Consider the following 16,416-nt stretch of genomic DNA (forward strand, 5'->3'; position numbering starts at 1 on the left):
ATACACAATTTTCTTTAATAAATTCCGAATATCATTATACATTATTTTGTTAACTTTTTTAAATTGAATAGTTGACTCTCTTACAATTCTTTCTTTAGAAATTATGAGCACCAAATGTTACAAGTACAATTTAACAGCACACAGATGTTTTTTTCATTAATAAATTGATGGTGTGAACAGTTTTTTTCACCAGTCTATTATATAGTTGATAATCTTTTAACCAACTTGCACAGGATACAGCATCCGGGTTATGCTCATGGTGCAAATAGTTTTTGGGGGAGTCAGGTTGGCGTAGCGGTACTTTCCTCGCCTTCCACCGCTGTAACCCGGGTTTGAATAACGGCCGGGCCAATGTTGTGGATTGGGTTTTCAGTCCCTACCTGATTCTGTGGGTTTTCCCCAGAATGTTCTTCTGAACTTTTTCTCCCACCTCTACTACTGTAATTTCTTCTCATTCACTTCTCTCTACAGGTTTCTTCAGGCTTTCGAACTTTCAGTGGCTAGGGCACTATTTTTGGGAATCCTTGGTTCCAGTACCAGAAGTAATAAATAAATAAATATGTAAATATATATTTATTCGCCATTCAGTTTTTTATTTGGTGTGACTGTAAATAATGGCGAAAGTTATGTCCTTCGTAACAGTTGCAAATATACTCTACCCTTTGCCTCATGCATCTGTTCTGATTCTTCCAAATTATAACCTTCGTTTATTCCATTCCACTAACACTCGTATACCCCCTCCCCGTTACCCACCTCCAGACTTCTTTGTTCGTCTTTCTACTCCCTTTACGCACACTGGTTTGTCCCCTAATCAATCATGTTCTTGTATGTCTTTTTGCCTCTAAAAGAAAAAATATATATTCCAACGTCTCTACATCTTGAAGCATTTTGAAGCAGTTTAATTCATTGCCAACTATCATTATTTCCGACCTTTAACATGGTTGTAAATAACAGGTAAAAAGTAATAGATCATGACACACTTTAGGTAAGTTTCATAAATGTCAATTCCACTGGGCGTCAGGCTGGATTGCCGGCAAACAGTATACACTGCATTTTTAACAGTTTGGTTATTACGAAGGAGATCGAGTCTATTTCTTTGATGTAAGAAAGCACATCCTTTGGAAATCTCATCGGTGGTCTTTTGAATTCGTAATTTTTTTAATGACAAAACTTGATATGATTCATTTACAGTACGTATCTTTTTTTTTTCTCTTTTCTCTTTTAAAATGTTATACCAAAAACATGTCGCCAGCCAACTCCAACGTCTTGGGCATGCGCAATATGCCCCAAAATGGGTACAACCACCAAACGTCTTTATACTGTCACACGGCGTCAACATTCTTCTAAAACATCATGTTAACTCTGTTACATGACTTGTCTGCACTTCTAAAAATTTCCCCAAACTAAGAACAAAATCATAATCTGTGCATGCCCACATCAATTCAATTCCGGTCATCAAAATCAGGTCATCGCGTGATGCTTTACGTATTATGCCGAGCACAAAATATTATCTTAGTAATTACATCCTCCGTGCACAACTTTGGGCTCCGCCCCTTCTCCCTCTATAGAAGGCTCTGGTGCACCAGCTAAGAGTCTTATATCCAGACAACCACTTTAAAGCAGACGGTTTGTAACGAGGGACTAATTTAACATGTGGCATAGTAAATTCTTTAAAACAAACCGTTTAAAGTTGCTGGATATTTTATTCCCGACCTTTACATGGTAATGTAAATATGTATAAATAACAGGTAAAATGTAAAAGACTATGACAAAGTTAGTTTCATCAATGACAATTGGATATTCTAAAACATGGACCGTTCAAGCTATCACACATTTCAAAGAACGTTCAACATGCAAAACATATTCAAGGAAACCATGGATGAATCAGTCAAAAGGCAGGAACTGTAAAAGCTTCGCCGCCATATTTCCCAGACTTCCTTTTGATTTCCTAGATGTACTTTGCCATGGACTTCTGTGGTCTGGGCGTCTGTCTTGATTGCCCGATGGACAGCAAATAAGAAACACTGTGTTTTGACAGCTTGGTTATTACGAAGGAGAGCGAGTTTATGTCTTTGATGTAAGAAAGCACATCCTTGGGAAATTTCATCGGTGGTCGTTGGAATTCGTAATTGTTTCCATGACAAAACTTGTTTTGATTCATTTTTGCAGTATCTTTTAAAATCTTCATTAATACATTTACATGTTAAAAAATGCAATACCTATACCCAAAAATACAATAAAGAGAAAGTGTCCATATACAATAAGCTGTACTGGAAGGCAATATAAATTCAGTCAAAATTTCGACCAAAAAAAAGGTTGACTCTCATAATGTTGGTACGAGTTATCTGGGAATAAGCGGGATAACTACTTTAAGAACTTCAATCTTAATCACAAAGACAAGATAAGTTTGCGGTAGCACCGTGTGAATAAATCTCTTTTGTGAGTATGTGTGGTTCTGAAAAGAACCGGAGGGACTCATCGTTTCAAACAGTATGCTCTGCCCGTCGTCAGGAGAAACTGACGACGACGGGCAAAGCATATTGTTCTAAACGCTGAGTCCCCCCGGTTTCTTTCAGAACCACACATACTCACAAAAAAGATGTATTCACATGATGCTACCGTAAACTTATCTTGTCTTAGTATCTTTTCACCATGCAAACCTTCAAATCTCAATCTTAATCACAAAAAAATAGTTATGCGTCGAAAACATCACTTTAGATCGAGATTATTACAGTGTAGATTGCCGTTTGTGTGAGTTATCAACATTGTAAAAGCCCAAAATGGCGATGTGGAATGGCATCTCAACATACAACATATCCTTCAGGACAAGTTACTGCATTATTATCAAAACGTTTTTTTTTTACACAACTCATCGTTCACACAACTGATTGTTCAAAGAGACGGATAACATTCAACGGTTCTAAACATGGCAATTAAAACATTGTTGAGATTAAACGCGCGTCCTAATTCCATTTCAGTAGGAGAAACTGACTTCGCACTCTCAAATTGGTTTTGTTGAATCTTCTTTAAATTGTAGTGGTAAATTTCTGGTGGTTCACAAAACAAATAGTGCAGAGCATTGACTCCAAATGTTTTCTGAAAAACAAAACTACAAAAGAGTAGTCTATAATCTTCAAATTAGGTTTTGCCCTTCACCGACGTTTTTGTTTTAAACACTGTATACTCAGTGTGTTACCTCCCGAGTGAAAGTTGGTAAAAATCACTCGGGTGGGAATCGAACCCACGACCTCCTGCTTTCTAATGCAGATGTCTTACCACTCGACAACCGAGCTAACAGGATCGGTTGGCCGGTTCGAATCTGATGTACATAGCAGCGGGTACCGCATAAACTATTATAAGATGGAATTTGCGTCGTGGTGATATAAATCAAATAAGGTTTTGCCCTTCACCGACGTTTTTTTGAACACTGTATACTCAGTGTCTAAGTATCTTTCCACTTTTTGATTTATATCACCCCGACGCAAAATTCCATCTTATAATAGTCTATAAGCTTCTTTTTGGGTTTATAGTTGTTTGGCTTTAACGTCACTCTGGCAAACAAAAAAGCTAGTGATAGTTAGGTGTACATACATTCAAGAACATCGATATTCTATCAAAAAATGGTGGGGTTGTATGTCATTAATAATACTTAATATTATGCCATTATCGTTTACGTTTTAATTTAAGATAGCGAATTATAACTTTACTATTTATTACTTTTTACACGCAGTAGTGAAGTCTCAATCTACAGTGCAGTCGCCAAAATTATATTCCTTTATGACTTCCTTGATTAAATTTCATATTGCATTAGACTGAATTCATGGACTGTTTATGGAATAACGATTTTCACAATAATCATCCTAAACTTGTGTGCAGTTGGAAAATGACATTTCATCAATAAAGTAGCCAACATTTGTATTTCACTAAATTCTAATGTTGGCTACTTTTTTGATTCTCAAGATAGAAACAGTTTTCAATTTTAGTTAAACATATTACTCATAAACGCCTCTCGACTTTACCTGCGACTTTGTTATCAGATGTAAATAGAATTTAACCAAACGAATAAACAGTTCATTTCATTCTTTAAGTAACAAATGTGTAAGTATACAAGCGGATATTGTCAAAAAAGCCTTCTTAAACTGAAGAAGTGCACGATATAGGTAACACATATTTACAGATAACACACGATGTAGAGTAAATGTAATTCATCATAGGACCACAAGCTTGTGATTATTTTTGATCAATTAATCATTTTCATTTTTGATTGCGGTTTCAGTCTCGAAAGCTTATTTTCAAGTTTTTTTGACGTAGATTTTTTTAACAATGTTAAATAGGCATGCGGTCCATCTAAAGATCCTCGAAAACACATTTATGTGCTAAAGAGGTTTTAGAATGCATGCAAGTTTACCAGTTACCAGCTGGAACAGAGCGCTTACTTTTTTTCGAGTACAGATTATCAAACAGTAGTGCAGATAATGATTACGTTCACCGTTTGGAATTTCCTAAGAAAAAAATTCTAGGATTATTTTCTACCTGCACGCCTTCATGACTCCCGACACGGCAGAACACGTGCGGCGCACGGTTGCAAACAAAGCCCGAATTTGTGAATGATTATTTCTGTCATCCTATCATAACCGCGATTTGGTTTGAGGACGAAATGAATATTCATCATCTGCCCTGTGTCAGACGAAAAACCACCGGTTAATATTGTGTTCGTTAACGAACACATGGATCCAGACTAGGTACATGTGCATGCACACGAACGGATTTGATGGAGGCTGTGCATCAATGCGTGCCGTTCTGGAAAAATCACTGGTGCCTCGTGGTCGTGAAATGCTCGACATCAGGCGAATGGAACCAGCCAATTTTCTTTCGTCGTAATAGCCCGTGTGTCTAAAGCAATGTATTTTAATAAGCCTACTGCTTTTTAATTAAATTTTCATTTCGCGTGATTTCTTCGTTTGGTGTTTTACATTTTCCAAGACTGCAAAAGCCATCTAGAGATTTGAAACTGTGTGAATGTACGTATCACAGCAAATAATGTAAACCTTTTGTTCCACGCACATTAAAAAAGGCAGGGGACAGGGCCTTCTCAGTGTCTGATCCCCGATGCTGGAACTCCTTGTCACACAACATCCGCAACATCAGTTCTCTTGACAACTTTAAAGGCAGACTGAAAACTTATCTGTTCTCTCCACATAATCTGTAACTTGTCTTCTGAAGTTGTCCTTAGTCGCGCATTGATACTTGCGAAAATTCGCGCTATAAATCGTGTTATTATTATTATTATTATTATTTTGTTCTCTTGACAGAAATCAATTTATTTGAGTAACAACAAATAAAGATTGTTTTTCCGAAAAATGCAAAATTAAAAAAGCGACGTTTTGAGAACGATCTCACCATCGTCTCTATGTTTTTTTTTTTTTTTAACTTGGGAAATTCCAATTTTTTTTTAAAACAAATATCATAATGGCGGTTATGCTATCGCAAAATCGTCCAGCTCTACATGGAATAATGTTTCCGATTTTGGTATTCAAATGATCTAAACTTCGATTAGTCTTTTAACCGAGTAATACTTGCGGCCCCTATTCATCAGCACAAAAACTCTAATAATCACAATTCCTGTTATTAAAGATATCCTGAGTATATATGTTCAGGCAATTCTGTTCATGTGAATTATTTCCAGTCTCCGTGACTTTCTTTTTATCATTGTAACAATATTAAGTATTATTTTTTTCAGAAAAAAAGCTTACTACACTGCAAAAACCGTAGAGTTAATTTAACACCATTCGGTATCTATATAGGACAACACCAGTAAAATTTAACCCAAGATGGTCCTATATAGATACCAATGGTGTAAATTTAACACTGCAGTTTTTGCAGAGTACACCAACATATTTAACAACCCTTTGCCACTTATAATTTTACAAAAGCGAGAAAAATGTACAATGCGGTGAAATATTCCTCTAACTGTTACGGTTCTAATTGGGCTGCTCGCCCCCTGATCCTCAAACTGAACATTTTGGCACTTATCGTGCGTTTCAATATTATATGTTCACACTTAATTCGGGCGATTTAAAATGCAGTGAGCCACCAAGAATTTGCCATGGAGAGTTCATTTATCAAGTTTATGGTTGACAAAACACAACCCATTTGAATGAGTGTCAGTCGACAATTTGAGCTTATTTGTAATATGGGCATATTGTTCTGCCGCCTTACGAAAAACACAATATTAAAAAAAAGAGATTATACTCGAATTATACGCTTACGAAACTAATGACCGGAAAAACTAACATTTTCAAATGTCCTGCGCTGCGAATTGTCGACCATCTGCCACAATGCACTTGAAAAAATGAACTCTACGTGGCGAACTCTTGGTGGCGCACTGTATTGTGAATCGCCCGAATTGGGCCTACATTTGCCAATCCCGAACCAGAGGAGGGATCGGGTTACCCCGGAAGGGGCGGGGCGGAGCTCTCTCTTCTTTGCCTTCTCCCTCCGAACCGTCAACCCTCTGCCCCTCCACACCCAAGCTGGGGGCGTTGTCTCTGAAAAGAGGCGGGGTCTCGACAGGAGACATCAGGAAGTTGTCGATGTCTGCGTGTTGGGTTGGAGGCTCTGTGCGGATGGGCGGTGCTTTCAATGGGCGTCTCTTGGTGTGGTGGACGTCTGCGTAGAGGACCTCCTAAAACGCAGCACGTAGATATGACAATTTTTAATTTTTGAGTATTTCCATTTTCTTTTTTTTTAATTTGAAGGAAATCAAACCAGGATTAATACTTTTACATAACTTGACAGAATGTATTCATTAATTTACATACCTCCTTAGAAATGATGACGGCTGGTTGTTGGATGCTGGTAGAAGGGACATTGGTTTGCGCCAGGGGGTCGGGGAGAACAACATTCCCCACTGTACTATTGCCTAAAACATAAAAGCCAACCAAAAACAAAAAAATCTAACATAAATTTAAAAACTAAAATACATCCAAAAGTCGTTGACATAGGTTAAAATCACCATGCAAATCATATTTTTTGAAGTTGTTTCCGGATGCACCGCATGAATTGTATATCATCTGATGTTGGCGTCCCCCAAGGATCTCTGCTCAGACCACTTTGTTGTATTCTGTACACGTCCCGATTTGAAGTCATCATTGAAGCTCGCGAAGTTGCGCTAAGGGAAAATGATCTATGCAGATGACACCAAAAGCTATGGTATCCTCAAAGAGCATATCGTTTCAGTGTCCTTCCCAATCAAGAACTTTGTATGATAGACATTGTACACGTTTTCTATCATACATAAGCTGAAACTAAATACGGACAAAACAGAAATCCTCCGCATAACAACACGACACATGATTCGTTCGTAGCTTCCTCCCATCCTCATCGGCAGTTCACCTGTCCCACCTGTTTTTGTGGGGTCAGCTCATAAGTCCGACGCCTCATAGGTCCGACGCCTCATAGGTCCGACGCCTCGTTAATCCGACAAATTAAACACCTCGCTTTCGCGACGTCGGACTAATGAGGCGTCGAATTTATGAGGCGTCGGACCTATGAGGCGGAATAAATAAATTTTATGCCTCATAAGTCCGACGCCTCATAAGTCGGAAATTTCGAAATTTCAGACCCATGAGGCGTCGGTTTTATGATACGGCCCTGTTTTTGTGGTTCCCGATTTAAGAGTTGCAGGTCAAGACAACATTAAATTGGACATTCATTCCAATGTTTGCATTCAAGTAATTGGACAAATCCGAAAATATCTTCACAAGCTAACCACAAAGAAGCTTGTACACGCCTTCATTAAACCTCGTTTTGATTTCTGCAATACTGTAGTCTTTTTCAAGGGCTACCAGAGTCTAAAAATCGCAAAGCTACAACGTGTTCAGAATTCAGTAACCAGGCTAGTCATATTGTCACATGCTCATACGCAAATATTCCCCATTCTTCGTAATCTTTCCTCGTTCCAACCGAAAACAGGATAATCTTCAAACTGCTTCTCCTTTACGACAAATGGTCGCAGAGCTGACACACCGACTTTGAACGCACACCTTACATAAGCTGGTTACCAGCGTAATGTTTGTGCGCTATTTGTAACGGCGTAAATCTGTAATAGCGCCCTCACATCAAGATCTAAAAAATTCTGCGTTCAGATGTCAAGATGAAAGTGTGAAGGTTTCATCAAATGTCCTGTTAATAGCCCCAGGAATGCAACAGTTGCTGAGCTAATAGAAACTATAGGGTTCCCCTCTTAACGTAGATTAATAATGGAAGATATTGGCAAGTGGGAAATAAGGAATTTGAGGTTGTTTTATCGTTAACTTTTGGTGATGTACCGTAAACGACATGGATTGCTGTGTGTAGCGCTACATGGAACTTTGTAACGGGGAATTCTGCATACTTTACCCTCACGCATATACTGTTTAATTCATTGTTGATTAACGTGTGGCATGTCATTTAGGCACTTCTCTCTTTAAATCAAGCCCATGCATGCATAGATAACCTGTCACTTACCTCGATAAAGGTGAATTATGTTGGGGGGGGGGTGCTCCGAATCTCAAAATCCAGGCAAGAATTAAGAATGTTGGCATAAATACTTGAAGGAGCAACCTTTACAAACCCTACAAATAACAAAATCGCGAAAATTGTCAATTCGCCGGTATGTAGGCTGTGCGACGCAACGTCTCGTCCCTGCTTACCTCCAGGAACTGATCAATAAATATGAATCACGAAGAAACCTCCGCTCCAGCTCACAGTCCTTATACCTGTGTATCCCCATCTACAGGGTCGTATACGGACTGTAAAAGAACATCGTTCCTTTTCCGTCGCCTCTCCTGCCCTGTGGAAATAATTATCTTCTCACATCATAGAAGTATCAACCCTTGGAAAATTCAAATCACCCCTGAAACACACTAGTCCACACGAAATTCTTGGTAATCTTCGTCTTACTACTGTCTTGTATTGTTGAGCGCATTAGGACTTTGTGTAAAATGCACTTTACATTCACCGTTTATCAGTACATTGTAGTATTATTATTATTAACAATAACACAGACAGATCGGGCGTGAAGCAGGTTAAAACTGAACGTTTCGGTTAAAACTAACCGAAAAGCTGAGTTAATACATTTATTGAGTAAGTCTTTGAGTTGATTACCGGGATGGTAACGTCGAAAATTCCTTGTTACCGGAATGCCACTGCTAGAGGGCGTTGTTGCAGCTGGAAGCCGATGGCTACTTGGAAAGCAAGGATGATTTTCTACGTATATATTTTCAGCATCTTGAAATAAATTAAAGAAAATCCTGCATTAACCATCTCTGAAAATGACCATATATTTAAGGGTAAAACGAGTAATAGACTTCATTTTTGGAAAGGATATATTGTGGAAGGGGACATCAGTCTATTAACCAAATTGGTAGAAGCTTGGTTTTATTTTGTATCAAAAAAAGGGAAAGTATTTTGAAAATTTGATTAAATACAGAAGCAAACTTGAATCCTGAAACACAACGTCAATCAAACAGCGAATCGCCATTCTTTAGTGATTGGACACGATCGTTATCATTGGTCAATGCGCGTAAGGTAACATTCCAACGGCTTTGTCCCTTTAACATTTCTTATTTCCGTTTCAGTTTTGAATACGAATATCCCAATCTTGGTAGTTGGCACTTAACTTATAAGTTTACCTGATGGTTCCACGACTGTGTTCAAGACAGGACTCACAGACGCCGTGGGCCTGTCGGTTCCAGTCCGTGTGTAGTGAACTACAGGCCTGCAATAGCATGTTACCCAAACATCGTTATAAAAATAAAGCTTTCAGAGTCATACTCTTGGTGTTCTTGTGACATATTGTCGTGACGTTGTTTGACATTAGAATAAAACGACTCTACTGTGAACATTTAAAAAAAAAAGTAAATTCACAAAGACCTATCATCAATGAGGGCGCAATTGTGTAATAAGTTTGTCTTGTCCCAGCAGTTTTAGGTAGTTTATTTTACAGGCAGCAGTTTTGCACCAGATTTCATTCCACAAAGAATTAATAGTTCCAAGGGAATCAATAGGGACAGGAGTTACAATCGTTTCCTTCTGCTTTTAATAAGGAAGGAATCGCTTGTAACATCAGGCATGCAATGTTTGAAAACATGCTCTGATTATACTCGTTTATAGTTTGTCATCAGAAAATACATACATGATGGAAAAAATATGTTCAGCAATGACGATCACCAAAAGAGATGTAATACCCTGGAAGACCTATATCGTGTGAGCGCAAAAAGAAACTGAGCCGAAATACTTATTCAAATAAATCACTGTCAACCCCTTGTACACTGCCAGTATTTATACTATATTTTACTTACTGGTTTCCATCGGTGGGAATGTTATCTGTAGATAAGAATAAAAAACAATCAAACCAAAAACAAAAACCTACATTGTTTTCTGTTATTATTACCTTATTTTTAACTTCGATCCATTGCAAAATGAAAGGTAAACACTTCCGTTAGTTTTCGATGGTACACTTTAACCCACAATAAACGAAACTCATAAAAAATTATAATCAGCTCCACATCCGATTTGTAAGCGGACAATTGCCTATACCAGATGAATCCGTTTCCTGGTGCAACGAATTCAAATGGATTTTTAATTCAAAACGCAACTATGATTATAGCACATTCTGGAAAATCAACAATATTGTTTCGATTAGGCCAACCCAAAAAAGTATCCGGTTTCTGGTATGGAGCTTGCCCAAAAAGTGGTGCCGCGACGCGGCTTTATTTTTTTTACGTAATGTTTTTGCTTCAAATGTCGGCTGATGACTGCAAATGGTGCCCGACTAAACTTAGTGCAAATATATGGGAGTCCAGAGAGGCCACATAAAGCTTATTCTCGACCATAATCCAATCTAAAAACACGTTCAAATTGTGCAGCAGCAGGATTCCAGTCAAACCAGTGAGTTTGGCGGCTTTGAGACATCATCTTTCATTGAAAAAAAAACCTTTTTCATTTTGCCGACGCGCATGGCTACGGCGACGCGCGCGCATACCAGCAACCGGAGACTTTTTTTTGGGGGGGGGGGCCTTATCCACAGTTTTGTTTAGCTTTCAAGCCTCAAGTAAAACATTTCAAGATTGCTATATGGACTGAAGTAACAGGCAACTGCACCTGATATTTGCCTTGACTTGGGATTGGACTTCACCCATACCCAAACTACTGTAACCAACCACCAAATAAAAGCACTTGTTTGTTATTGATTACTATCACATTCATTTAATATGTGGCGTCCCCAGTATTTGGCAAAAAGGACTATTTTAAATGTCCACCGTAGATTTAAAAGAAACACGAGGTTCCTACGTAGTTCAACTGCTTGATGACGCAACGTTTGTATAAGTCCAAAGGTATTGAATATCAACATATTATTACTAGCAGCTGGTACTGAACAGAAGAGCTGCTGCAATTATTCTTTAGCAGCTACGGTGCAACACAGCGACAGAGGTACACAGGAGAAGCATATCAGAAGAGGGCTGCAGTACATTAGTATAAAAACAGCAGTAGATACTGAGCTCGATAGTAAGAACCCAATAGAGAAGGGTTTACGATAAACCTGGTTTACAATAAACTTACTCTTTTGGCGATTCCAGTAGACGATCGCCGCAACAAGAACCAGCAGCAAAGTAGCTGCAATACCGACCGCAACGATAATCAAAGTCGACTGACTCTCCATCGAGGGCTCTGAAAATGAATTGGAAAAAAAAATAAAATAAATGATTATTGTTTCAATGTACACAGAGTCAATTAATTGATACCCATTGCGATGTAAACCTGCGATTAAGCAATTCCTATATTTGTCAAATCACTCAGTCGTTTATTATTCAATACCCCCAGGACAACTGTTGTCAAAAACCAATCAAAAGGATGACAGTTTAAATAGAATATCATATTGATCACCATTTTTAAAATCATTTTTAACCACGTTCATTTGCCAAATCTGTAAGTTTAGTTTGTCGCGATTTGTGTCGGACAATCTGCTTTACAAGCTAGCCACAACAAATCTGTGAGAACAAGGGTCAACAATGTACTGGTACACAATAGCAGCCCGATATTGGTTAACTGAAAGCATTGTCATTGTTTGAATATAAAATGGGATTCAAAATTAACAAAATGTCATAAGTATAGCCAAAAATAGTCATCCTATAATAATCAATATACCTAAACTGCCGGTTTTCTCTTGAAGCTTACTGAAAAAGAAACTTCTTCGTATTTAAGTTCATATCTCTGTGCTTACGATATCACAAAACACTGTTTTGAAATCGAGGTTTGGACTGGTTTGACGTCGACGTGACACGAAACAAATACAAAGTAAAAACAACTAAAACGTACATATACAATTACACATGTTGGCCTATACACTGCCTATAAATAACCAATTTATAAACAAAATAAAAATAAACATACATGGATATGCGCGTTCATTAAACCACATTTCTTTAGTGACTCTTAATCCCAATGGTATTGCTTTTTGCTGTTTGCCTATTAACAACGATGTCATTATTTTGAGCAGATGTCAACCATATATCACCTGTTGCAACATTATTGAAGTAACAATGAAGATAAATACTGACAAACGAGGTTCGATAGAGCAAAAGGTATATACAACATTTACAAAAATATCTAACTTAAAGGCAATTTGCCAGTCAGGCTGATACTCTTCGCCAAAAAGCCCGCCGCACACGATCGAGAGCTTCCTTCTGTTGCCTCGCGAGGCGAAACCTCAACGTGTGCAGTCAAGCTGATCTTCATGCCGAGCTACAAAGAGTAACTAGCCAATATTATGTAATTGCGTACTCTGTACACGTGACATTTGTTTGTGCAAATCCAGACTTGTATTCGAGTCACGAAACATCGAGTCCAAGTCCGAATCACATTTCTCGAGTCCAAGTCCGAGTCCCGAGTCATCCAGGTCGAGTCCGAGTCACGAGTCACGAAGGTCGAGTCCAAGTCCGAGTCACGAGTCACCTCGCGTTATCGCGATGCGACAACAATACACGTGTGAACGACTGCACGTCTGACAAGAGAAGTCTGGTACCTTACCCTATCAATCTTGCACCCATGCAGTATTACGTGCGGACGGCGGGGTACAAGTTTCGGTACATTGATTTCTTTAATCAATATATCGATAACCGGCCACGGCCACGCAGGCTCCGCATCGAGCGCCCTGTACATGTATTGCACAGTAGAGAAAACGATCGACTTGAACGTATGTGCGTGTGTGCAGTGCGGTAATTTCCGTCGAGCCACAAGTCATCAGTTTGAGTCCAAGTCCGAGTCCGTAGCCCCGAGTCCGAGTCCGAGTTGTAAGTCAAAGTGACTCGAGTCCGAGTCCGAGTCAATAAAAATGTGACTCGAGTCGGACTCGAGTCTGAGTCACGAGTCATACAAGTCTGTGCAAATCCTCTTAAGTGCGTTTGTCCCAATATGTATAATCACGCGACCGACACACAAGAATAGAGTGCTTTCATTGGCTAGCTAATACTTCTAGTTCACGGTGAGTTTGTTCGCCTTGCGATGCAAACGAAATCAAACGAAATATATTTTAGCCTCAGCCTCGCCAGGCAGAAAACTCAGCAAACCCAGCCCACCGAACACGGTTATATTTTGTGAGTTACGTGCTAATGAGCAAACGGCCTCGAATGACTTTTTGCTCAGCACGTTCCTCTAGTGTGCCGCGGGCTTAAAAGCTCATATTTTGTATGGTCAATCAGAGTCCTTACATTTTACACCCAGTTTCCGCGTTTATCCTTAGTTGATAACATTAGCCGTTTTAAAATGCGTGAAAAGCGTAAGGCACAAATTAAAACATAAACTCACTCGGTGTGTTAATTGTTGATCCGGAATCTCCGTTGTTGTTTTGGGATGGCCCTGTAGTTTCAAACTCCCCCCTTCCATCTTTAATACGTCAATCAGATTCGAGTCAAAATGTCAAAGAATATCACATACTTTACATTGCTGAGAAAACGTATTTCTGATAACTTATTTTCAGGTTGCTGGTGACAATACAGTATTGCAATTCATACTGAAAAAAACCTTAATAATTATGTTTTTAAAATCCAACCGTTCTTAAAACCTTTTTTAAAATTCTACAAACAATGTGATGGCCTTTTTTCCAAACACTGTCAGTTGTTTTTCTTCTCAAGAAAGAAATGGAGCTAGCAACAAAACTGTCAGAACGCATACACTCAGAAAAAAACCCAAAAGATAATCAGTGTTACCACTGCATTAAAAAGTACAAATATTATTATCTAAAACATAAAATAGCCCTACATGTACATGAGTACGAGAATATGCAAGAAATTTATAGCTGCTTGCTTGCAAGATATGTAACAGTTGAAAGATGTTTCGGTCCGTTACTATATACCAGTAATATTTTCTTGAAAGCAACAGCATACCAGGCGCTATGATTCACAGGATGTTTGATATTGTTATTTGCAATCAAGTAGGATCTTTCCTAACAATTACAGTTGCTGTTTTGAAAATTGTTTAATCACATTATGTTCATTTGTAACGAAATATATACATAACACAATGTTGCCCAGAACCCCCCCCCCCCTCTAAAAAAACACACAAAAAAAAACAACACTAAAAGCTCTTGTGAACACGTGCGACTTATTTAAAGTGCAACCGTGTAAGCTTTTTTCGTAGTCGCCCGCAATAGTGTTTTACCGGGTTATTCAACGAATTTGAGAAAACGATACAAAAATACGAAGAATAGACAGAAGGACAACAAAAATACCTGTTTTTTCATAGTGGCCGAGCAACCGAATATTCGTGACCACCTTCCCTCCTGCTCCAGTTGCCGTGCACGTTAGATTCTCCCGCTGACCAGGCTGAAACGACGGCACGGTAAACGTGCTGCTGGTGTTGTACAATCTCGTACCAACTACCCTCGTCTCGCCGCTTCTGTTCTTTCCAGCGAATGTCCAGGTGATTTCTACCGGGGGTTTCGTGTCTGTGGCCAGGCAGGTGAAGCGCTGGTCGGTGTCCAGTCTGATGAGCACGTATCCGCTATAAACTTCGCCGGTGGTGGCGTTGATGATGTGCACATCTTTGGGTGGCACTGCGGGAAAAGCATTACAACTTGCATCAGGACAAAACCAACAGGAACGGCAATAGTTATTAGAGAACTTCAGTAGAAATACAGCATTCAGCAACTCTGCCAAATAGGCTCTTCAATGTATCGATCAAGTCTTCTGAATTATAGTATCCATGTTTTTAGTCAAGGTCGCAAAAGAGCAACCCACAATAGTCTTGCGCATACATGACTGCGTCTGGACAGTGAATTGGTTCTGAGAACAGTGTGCTCCGTAAAGTATAAGCAACCTATCATCTTGCTACATTGACTGAGAAACATGGATAGTGGTCAGATTTCGAAACATACTGATTAGACGTCCAGCGAACACCTTCTTTGAAAACCACTTCTCTGTTAAGTAAAACTAGGGGTTTTTTTTCAAGGCAATCCATAGAAAGCCAACTACCGATTTTCTTTGGTCGACCTATGCGTCGACCAGACTTTGAAAGTTTAAATGGGAAATCGTCACCCTCACAATTCTGTTGCACGCGTTTTCACTTTTATTGGAGGCATGCGTGAATTTCGGCATGCGCACCTATACAGTTTTAAACTCCTTATAGGTCAGATCAGCGCGCGCACATAAAAACTTTTACGGAACATCGTGTCACCTAAGTTATGTCATTTATCGAGGCTGCTGGACCATCCAACCTAGATTTAGACCGCAAGATTATCACCAGCAACTACACAATGGGAATACCATGTTTCAATTAAAACAGCTGTATCCAGTTTCGACTTACCATTAACTGTCAATGATTTTTTTTTCCACACCGTCGTAGCCGAATACCGAGCTTCACATCTGTAGCGCCCCTCATCAGTTAACTCAAGGTTGTTAATCGTCAAATTGCAACCGTAGTTGTCATGGTGATAGTCATACTTCCCTGTCTTAGTGCTGCCCTCGTCTGTGCACACATCGTGCAAGAGTTTGTTTCCAAGCAACCACTTGAAGGTAATGTGCGGAAAGCCCAATGGAACTCTTTTGACGAAACATTCCAAAGCGATACCCCCTCCTACTATCCCGTTCAACATGGAAGTTGTTTCAGTAATTGCTGTCCCTGCATGGAGGAACACAAATATGCTAATGGGGAATCTTCAAGTTGTGCGAGACTTTACGATAAAAACACCGAGGAGCGGCCATCAAAAGCTTTGTATATTTTTTTATACGGAGAGGCCGGTTAGCTGGACCACACTTAAAGCTTTAGAGAGTCCTCCCCCCTTTTCCAATCTCTCCTTTTACTCATATCCACAATTCAATGAAGGAAATGGACATGAGTGGGCACCCGTTTAAATAAATGCATTGACTTCTATTATGG

The 16,416-nt window shown here is 39.2% G+C and overlaps 1 long non-coding RNA gene and 1 other non-coding gene across 2 annotated transcripts; both read right to left on the minus strand.

Moving 5' to 3' along the window:
* Positions 1-3,220: 3,220 nt before the first annotated feature.
* On the minus strand, positions 3,221-3,293 carry Trnal-uag. Its single transcript has one exon. It is a non-coding gene; the product is annotated as a tRNA-Leu (tRNA).
* Positions 3,294-9,153: 5,860 nt separating this feature from the next.
* On the minus strand, positions 9,154-10,362 carry LOC119736155. Its single transcript, XR_005272283.1, has 3 exons — positions 10,344-10,362; positions 9,675-9,760; positions 9,154-9,270 (listed from the first exon to the last, which is right to left on the minus strand). It is a non-coding gene; the product is annotated as an uncharacterized LOC119736155 (long non-coding RNA).
* Positions 10,363-16,416: the final 6,054 nt, after the last annotated feature.

The sequence above is a fragment of the Patiria miniata genome, unplaced genomic scaffold, assembly GCF_015706575.1.
Source record: "Patiria miniata isolate m_02_andy unplaced genomic scaffold, ASM1570657v1 HiC_scaffold_29, whole genome shotgun sequence".
Taxonomy (NCBI): Eukaryota; Metazoa; Echinodermata; class Asteroidea; order Valvatida; family Asterinidae; genus Patiria; species Patiria miniata.